This window comes from Ammospiza nelsoni, chromosome 20 (genome assembly GCF_027579445.1).
Source record: "Ammospiza nelsoni isolate bAmmNel1 chromosome 20, bAmmNel1.pri, whole genome shotgun sequence".
NCBI classification, from domain to species: Eukaryota; Metazoa; Chordata; class Aves; order Passeriformes; family Passerellidae; genus Ammospiza; species Ammospiza nelsoni.
This window is the reverse complement of record NC_080652.1, coordinates 12,181,055-12,188,506: the sequence shown is the minus strand read 5'-3', so window position 1 is coordinate 12,188,506 and position 7,452 is coordinate 12,181,055.

The following is a 7,452-nucleotide window of genomic DNA, read 5'->3' as shown; positions in this document are numbered from 1 at the left end:
GGAATGCCTCTGCTAGGCTTCTGAACAGCTTTGTGTGGGGGGGCCCTCAAATAAACACCCTTTCTCACCATGCTGCTTGCAAACCCGCTCCCAAGAAATCCTAAACTGGATACCTGATCACCCTCCCTCTCCCAGGCACCATCCTCAACTCACCTGAAGCCTCAATCTCAAACATCATCCTTGACACTGGGCAGATCCCTCTTGTGACACGATGAATCTGCTGAAAAATTGTTGTGCTTGAGAGCTGAGCAATAACAGCCAATTCTCTCCACTGCTCACCTTGACTGCTGGCATCCAGATTGACTTCCTGAAAAGAAAGACAAAGAACAGAGCTGTAACACACTCACCATACACACTTCTGCTGCAGAGACAAATGGGGCCTCACCTGCTCGGGGCAATCCCCTCACCCGGGATGGGGCCCTCTGGCACACATTTAATCCATCTGAATCTGAAAAAAAAATTAGGACAAGAGTCACACTCTTGTAGGATAACTGATGAGCTCCAGATGCCCTGTGCCCATCCACAGATCCCATCTAGTGTCCAACTACACCCCACATTACACATTCCAAGTCTCCAAGACTTCTCCTATCGCACCAGGCTGTGCAGCACGGCAGAGCAGCCCCATCCCAAATGTGTGCAGACACCCGTGACACAGGACAGACAGGACAGACAACAACAGGGGACACAACAGGAAAAGAAATCTCTTGGCAAGGAAAATGGCTGCAAGGACTGAGAGAATGCAAAAGGAGATGAGTGAGCTGAGACCGATGGTGAGCTGATGAGGCTCAGAAAACCCTGGGGGACGAAGATGATAACTGAATGATTAATTCCAAGAACAGCAAAGATGGATGCCTAGGAATCCTACTGTCAGAATGCTGTACCTAACCTCATATTATTACAAGTCCTAATCCACCACAATGGATCCAGGTGGGGCATAGCTGTCCATACAGCTCAGAACTAGACCTGACAAGAAATCTGACTGGATGCTTCCAAAGAGGTAACTTTTGACTGGGGAGCTCAGACAGGTATCAGAAACTCATATATGGCCTGGGTGCCGGGCCAGGGAATGCAGAGATCAGAGATGCTAACAATGATGCCAGGGGTACTGACAGGGCCCTCCAAAGGTAAAAGACATGGGATACACAAACAACACATAATGCACAACAGACAAGTGACACGAGACACACCGGGACTGCTCTGCCCTGCACACGTCAACACTGTGATCAAAAGTGAGACTTGGCTTTTATGAGGCCTAAGGGGCCACCTCATGAACATCCCCCACCGCCAAAGCTGAATCAAAAACTCCACCCAGTATTTCCCGAAACAGCACCATGACTTCATCCCCACTGTGGGTCGTAGCCCTCTACTTATCTCTCATACAGCTGGGGATGCGGGTCTCGGGTGCAAAGAAAGCTCACCTTGTCAAACGGGAAGGTCCTGCTGGCACCGGGCTGGTGTCTCTGAGACAGCTAGAGTAAAGAGAACCAAACATCAGTGCCTGATCTTGGCACCGCATTGGCCAAAACCCCACCGCTCTGCTACTCACCGCGCTCCTAAGAAGGCCCGGCACCTCCTAACCCTGACCCTCTGCCACACGTGGAATGCATCTGCACCTGAAAGAAAGTTAGAACATATGTCAAACACCACCAGGGTTACTCACAAGCTGCAAACACCTTATGTCAATCTAGGAATAGCATCTAGAGCCCAAGTACAGCCAACATTACAAATTCCCCCTCCCTATGGTTCGTCTTATTGCAGCAGGCCATGCGGCAGGGAAGAACAGCTCTGGCACAAATCTGTGCACACACCCGTGACACAGAATGTGACAAACAGGGGGACATGAAACACGACACATCATGCTTGTGGTGAGGGTCTCGAGGGGAGAAGGCAAAAGGGACCCCAAAGACACACTAGGGAACACAGCACACCGGACAACAGGATACAGACCGGAGCGGTTCTGCACTGCCCGCCTGAAAGCTGCCATCAAAAGTAGAGCCTCTCCCTTTAGCTGTCCTAAGAGGCCTTTGGAGAAGATTGCTTTCCCCACTGCCAATTTTTAAATCTGGCCAAAGAACTGCCAACCTGATACTCTCCCATCGTCTCATCTCCAGACCGCGGCCCCCGACTTATCTTTTAGATGATCGGTGAGGGGAATCCACGCTGCACCTGAAATGAGTCTGCCTTGGAGGGCTCTGTGATGGCCTGTGAGCCTCTCGGTCAGCTGCAATCAAGAAAACCAAAACCAAAGTATGAGTCCAGAGTTATGTGGGCCAAATCCCACCAAGGCAGCTACTTGCTCTCTCCTGAGTGTGCCTGGCTCCTTCAGGCTCCAGCTTCATCCTGATTCCAAGGCTGTGGCCTTCATTAGGAGTGGCACCTGGGTTACAGAAAGGCAAAGTTAAATGGCATTCCTCTGAGTGCAGTGGATCACCTTGTGTGCTCTAAGACATGGCAATGCCTCTGCTAGGCTTCTCAGCCTTGTGTGGGGTGCCCTCAAATAAACACCCTTTCTCACCCTGCTGCTTGCAAACCCGCTCCCAAGAAATCCTAAACTGGATACCTGATCACCCTCCCTCTCCCAGGCACCATCCTCAACTCACCTGAAGCCTCAATCTCAAACATCATCCTTGACACTGGGCAGATCCCTCTTGTGACACGATGAATCTGCTGAAAAATTGTTGTGCTTGAGAGCTGAGCAATAACAGCCAGTTCTGTCCACTGCTCACCTTGACTGCTGGCATCCAGATTGACATCCTGAAAAGAAAGACAAAGAACAGAGCTGTAACACACTCACCATACACACTTCTGCTGCAGAGACAAATGGGGCCTCACCGGCTCGGGGCAATCCCCTCGCCCGGGATGGGGCCCTCTGGCACAGATTTAATCCATCTGAATCTGAAAAAAAAGTTAGGACAAGAGTCACACTGTGGCAGGATAACTGATGAGCTCCAGATGTCCTGTGTCCATCTACAAATCCCATCTAGTGTCCAACTACACCCCACATTACAAACTCCAAGTCTCCAAGACTTCTCCTATCGCACCAGGCTGTGCAGCACGGCAGAGCAGCCCCATCCCAAAAGAGTGCAGACACCCGTGACACAGGACAGGACGTGACAAACAATAGGCACAAGACACAGACAGAAATTTCTTGGCAAGGAAAATGGCTGCAAGGACTGAGAGAATGCAAAAGGAGATGACCGAGCTGAGACCGATGGTGAGCTGATGAGGCTCAGAGAACTCTGAAGGAAGAAGATGATTACTGAATGATTAATTCCAAGAACAGCAAAGACGGATGCCTAGGAATCCTACAGTCAAAATCCTCTACCTAACCTCGTAATATTACAAGTCCTAATCCACCATAATGGATCCAGGTGGGGCACAGCTGTCCATACAGCTCAGAACAAGACCTGAAAAGACATCTGACTGGATGCTTCCAAAGAGAGAAGAGAGTCTGATGCCTGTCTGAGCTCGCGAGTCAAAAGCTCTGTGGCCCGGGTGCCAGACCAGGGAATGCAGAGATTACAGACGCTAACAATGATGCCAGGGGTACTGACAGGGCCCTCAAAGGCCTAAGGTAGAAGACAGGAGATACACAAACAACACACAATGCACAACAGACAAGTGACACGATGCACACGGGGACTGCTCTGCCCTGCACACCTCAGCACTGCGATCAAAAGTGAGACTTGGCTTTCATGGGGCCTAACGAGCCGTTTAATGAACACCCCCGCTCCAAACTGGACTAAAAAACCCCTCCCAGGAATTCCCAAACAAGCACCATGCCTTCATCCCCACTGTGGGTCGCAGCCCTCTACTTATCTCTCAGACATCTGGGGATGCCAGTCTGTGTCAGGTGCAAAGAAAGCTCACCTTGTCAAACGGGAAGGTCCTGCTGGCACCGGGCTGGTGTCTCTCAGACAGCTGGATTAAAGAGAACCAAACATCAGGGCCTGATCTTGGCACCGCATTGGCCAAAACCCCACCGCTCTGCTACTCACCGCGCTCCTAAGAAGGCCCGGCACCTCCTAACCCTGACCCTCTGCCACACGTGGAATGCATCTGCACCTGAAAGAAAGTTAGAACATATGTCAAACACCACCAGGGTTACTCACAAGCTGCAAACACCTTATGTCAATCTAGGAATAGCATCTAGAGCCCAAGTACAGCCAACATTACAAATTCCCCCTCCCTATGGTTCGTCTTATTGCAGCAGGCCATGCGGCAGGGAAGAACAGCTCTGGCACAAATCTGTGCACACACCCGTGACACAGAAAGTGACAAACAGGGGGACATGAAACACGACACATCATGCTTGTGGTGAGGGTCTCGAGGGGAAAAGGCAAAAGGGACCCCAAAGACACACTAGGGAACACAGCACACCGGACAACACGACAGACCGGAGCTGTTCTGCACTGCCCGCCTGAAAGCTGCCATCAAAAGTAGAGCCTCTCCCTTTAGCTGTCCTAAAAGGCCTTTGGAGAAGATTGCTTTCCTCTCTGCTCATTTTTGAATCTGTCCCAAAAACTCCCAACCTGCTACTCCACCATCTCCAGGCTGTGGCCCCCGACTTATCTTTTGGATGATCGGTGAGGGGAATCCACGCTGCACCTGAAATGAGTCTGCCTTGGAGGGCTCTGTGATGGCCTGTGAGCCTCTCGGTCAGCTGCAATAAAGAAAACCAAAACCAAAGTATGAGTCCAGAGTTATGTGGGCCAAATCCCTGCAAGTCAGCTACTTGCCCTCTCCTGAGTGTGCCTGGCTCCTTCAGGCTCCAGCTTCATCCTGATTCCAAGGCTGTGGCCTTTATTAGCAGTGGCACCTGGGTTACAGAAAGACAAAGTTAAGTGGCTCTGAGTGCAGTGGATCACCTTGTATGCTGTAAGCCATGGGAATGCCTCTGCTAGGCTTCTGAGACACCTTGGGAGGGGCTCTCAAATAAACAAATAAAGACCCTTTCTCACCCTGCTGCCTGCAAACCCTCTCCCAAGAACTCCTAACTGGATACCTGATCACCCTCCCTCTCCCAGTCACCATCCTCAACTCACCTGAAGCCTCAATCTCAAACATCATCTTGGACACTGGGCAGATCCCTCTTGTGACACGATGAATCTGCTGAAAAATTGTTGTGCTTAAGAGCTGAGCAATAACAACCACTTCTCTCCACTGCTCACCTTGGCTGCTGGTATCCAGATTTATTTCCTAAAAACAAAGACAAAGAACAGAGCTGTAACACAGTCACCATACACACTTCTGCTGCAGAGACAAATGGGGCCTCACCTGCTCGGGACAATCTCCTCACCCGTGATGGGGCCCTCTGGCATAGATTTAATCCATCTCAATCTGAATAAAAAAGTTAGGACAAGAGTCAAACTTGCATGATAACTGAAGAGCTCCAGATATCCTGTGTCCATCTACAAATACCATCTAGAGTCCAACTACACCCCACATTGCACATTCCAAATCCCCGGGCCCTCTCCTATTGCACCAGGCTATGCGGCAGGGCAGAGCAGTCCCATCCCAAATGTGTGCTGACACCCGTGACACAGGACAGGACAGACAATGGGGACACAACACAGACAGAAAACTCTAGGCAAGGAAAATGGCTGCAAGGACTGAGAGAATGCAAAAGGAGATGAGTGAGCTGAGACCGATGGTGAGCTGATGAGGCTCAGAAAACCCTGGGGGACGAAGATGATAACTGAATGATTAATTCCAAGAACAGCAAAGATGGATGCCTAGGAGTCCTACTGTCAGAATGCTGTACCTAACCTCATATTATTACAAGTCCTAATCCACCACAATGGATCCTGGTGGGGCAGAGCTGTCCATACAGCTCAGAACTAGACCTGACAAGAAATCTGACTGGATGCTTCCAAAGAGAGAACTTTTGACTGGGGAGCTCAGACAGGTATCAGAAACTCATATATGGCCTGGGTGCCAGGCCAGGGAATGCAGAGATCAGAGATGCTAACAATGATGCCAGGGGTACTGACAGGGCCCTCCAAAGGTAAAAGACATGGGATACACAAGAAACACATAATGCACAACAGACAAGTGACACGAGACACACCGGGACTGCTCTGCCCTGCACACCTCCACACTGTGATCAAAAGTGAGACTTTGCTTTTATGAGGCCTAAGGGGCCACCTCATGAACATCCCCCACCTCCAAAGCTGAATCAAAAACCCCACCCAGTATTTCCCGAAACAGCACCATGCCTTCATCCCCACTGTGGGTCACAGCCCTCTACTTATCTCTCAGACATCTGGGGATGCGGGTCTCGGGTGCAAAGAAAGGCCACCTTGTCAAATGGGAAGGTCCTGCTGGCACCGGGCTGGTGTCTCTGAGACAGCTTATATTCAAGAAATCCAAACATCAGTGCCTGATCTTGGCACCGCATTGGCCAAAACCCCACCACTCTGCTACTCATTGCGCTCCTAAGAAGGCCCGGCACCTCCTAACCCTGACCCTCTGCCACACGTGGAATGCATCTGCACCTGAAAGAAAGTTAGAACATATGTCAAACACCACCAGGGTAACTCACAAGCTGCAAACACCTTATGTCAATCTAGGAACAACATCTAGAGCCCAAGTACAGCCCACATTACAAATTCCCCCTCCCTATGGTTCGTCCTATTGCAGCAGGCCATGCGGCAGGGAAGAACAGCTCCGGCAAAAAATTTGTGCACACACCCGTGACACAGAAAGTGACAAACAGGGGGGACATGAAACACGACACATCATGCTTGTGGTGAGGGTCTCGAGGGGAGAAGGCAAAAGGGACCCCAAAGACACACCAGGGAGCACGGCACACCGGACAACACGACACAGACCAGAGCTGTTCTGCACTGCCCGCCTGAAAGCTGCCATCAAAAGTAGAGCCTTTCCCTTTAGCTGTCCTAAGAGGCCCTTGGAGAAGATTGCTTTCCCCACTGCCAATTTTTAAATCTGGCCAAAGAACTGCCAACCTGATACTCTCCCATTGTCCCATCTCCAGACCGCGGCCCCCGACTTATCTTTTAGATGATCGGTGAGGGGAATCCACATTGCACCTCAAATGAGTCTGCCTTGGAGGGCTCTGTGATGGCCTGTGAGCCTCTCGGTCAGCTGCAATAAATAAAACCAAAACCAAAGTGTGAGTCCAGAGTTATGTGGGCCAAATCCCACCAAGGCAGCTACTTGCCCACTCCTGAGTGTGCCTGGCTCCTTCAGGCTCCAGCTTCATCCTGATTCCAAGACTGTGGCCTTTATTAGGAGTGGCACCTGGGTTAGAGAAAGGCAAAGTTAAATGGCATTGCTGTGAGTGCAGTGGATGACCTTGTGTGCTCTGAGACATGGGAATGCCTCTGCTAGGCTTCTGAACAGCTTTGTGTGGGGGGGCCCTCAAATAAACACCCATTCTCACCCTGCTGCCTGCAAACCCCCTCCCAAGAACTCCTAAACTGGATACCT